Source organism: Cervus elaphus, chromosome 32 (genome assembly GCF_910594005.1).
Source record: "Cervus elaphus chromosome 32, mCerEla1.1, whole genome shotgun sequence".
Lineage (NCBI taxonomy): Eukaryota > Metazoa > Chordata > Mammalia > Artiodactyla > Cervidae > Cervus > Cervus elaphus.
The window spans coordinates 44,065,546-44,067,611 of record NC_057846.1 but is presented as its reverse complement, the minus strand read 5'-3'; positions in this window follow the sequence as shown (position 1 = coordinate 44,067,611).

Here is a 2,066-nt window from a genome sequence, read left to right as displayed (position 1 = left end):
TCTGTTTCAGCCTGTTTTCCCATATGGGTCATTATAGACTATTGAGTAGAGGTCCCTGTACTCTACAGTAGGTCCTTGTTTTATCTATTTTATATACAATCGTGTGTGCATGTCAAGCCCATGCTCCTCATCTCTCCCCCTTGGTAACCACGTTTCCCCCTTGGTAACCATAGGTTTCTTTTCAAAATCTGTGAGTCTATTTCTGTTTTATAAATAAGTTCATTTGTATTCTTTTTTTTTTTTTAGATTCCACATATAAGTGCTATCGTATGGGTATTTTTCTCTCTCAATCTGACTTATTTCACTTAATAAGACCATCTCTAGGTCTACCCATGTTGCTGCAAATGGCATTACTTCATTCTTTTTTATGGCCAAGTCATATTCCATTGTATATATGTACCAAGGGATCACGTTTCTATGGATGGAATTGGAGGCACCCTGACGGGGAAGGGGGCTGGTATGGGGTGGGGGGAGAATCTCTCTGCCCTCCTCTTTAGTCACATACTGGCCCTCACCCCCTCAACGGTAGGGTCCCTGCCTAAGCTTTCAGAGCACGTACCCAGATTGTAGTCTCTATGTGATTGTTCATCCTCTACAGGAGCCCAAATTAAAGTCCTATTACTACCACCCCCACCCCTGCTGAACCAAAATGCCAAAAAAATACCCAAAACCCTCCAAGCTTCATTCTGGCAAAGTAGACTATGTTGAGGCACCCCGCACCCCCACCCCTGCCCATTGTAGCTTGTCTGATGCTGGTCTGCAGCTCGCCTGGCTCCAATGCCCCAGGATATGCCTGACTTGGTCCCCCACTGCCCCTCTCCTGTAACGGCCGTTGGCAGGGCTCTGGTTTGATTAAAATGTAGAAAACTGGTTCGACCTTGGCCACACTAGCCTTATTTTCCAAACCCTGAATCAGCTCTCACCGCTTGATAAACACGTGCATGTTTAGGATCAGAATACAGGACACCTGGCCGGGCATCCCACACACTCTCCACGGCCAGCCCCCAGCATCCTCTCCAGCATTCTTTCTCGTCCTCCTATCTCACCCTCATGGTGCCTGGTCTCCACTAGACATCAACATAACAGATGCCACCGACTGCACCCTGCGAGGTGCCAGGGACCTCGCGAGCTTTGTCTCTCTCTAACCCATATGTGACCTCAGACGTGAAAGCTCAGCATCATTGAAAAGCTTGCCTGAGGTCACATGCCTCATGCCCGGTAGAGCTGATTCAAGCGTCTGCCTTTCCCTACACGGCTCGGCCCTGGCTTATGTGTCCTCTGCGGGGGGTTACCAAATCTGACCGGGCATTTACGATTAAGAGCAAGCTCCAGAACACTAAAACACTTCCCAGTGTCGGGGTGGGCGGGGAGGGAAGGAGTTTCTAGTACAGGCAGCCCCGTGGAGTTACAGCATTGACTCAGCACCCCCACCTGTATCCCCCCAGCCCAACCAGGGATCTCTGGAGCTGAGAAGACCTCAGTAAGCAAGGGTTCACTTTATAAAGAAGTGAAATGATCTCCCCCACTGGGGCGGCGGAGTTAGGAGTGACTCACTCCAGGCTGGGGCACTTTGCACTGTAGGTGTGAAGGTGGAACCTGCCTACCTCTGCTAACCTGTTCCCACCCCAGCCCCAGGTGCTCCAGCCCGCAGGGCGGCTGGCCAGCCCGGCCTGCTGTTTCAATCTCCTGTGTCCAGAGGGGCAGAGTGACTGCTGGAGATTCCAGCAGAACCCCATTTACTCTGCATGTCTTTGTTTAGAATTGTAAATGCCTCTCTCTCCCCACTGGGGCTTAGAGCTAACGGATCCTCGGATCCTCGGGGTCCCTTTAATGAGGTTGAGACTAGGGTTTGACAGGAAGACGGTTGGTTCTTCGGGTTCCCCTCCAACATCCGACTCCCAAATTCCTGTGATTCGTTGATGACATCAGGACCATGAATAATCAGCCTGGCCCCAAGCCAGGATGGGCTGGGCTGCTTCCATGGGGGAAATTCCTCCCCCTCTTTGTGAAAAGAGGCCCGCCCCCGCTTGGCTCCTGCGGGGCCCAGTGTCCACTGGGCATCCTCC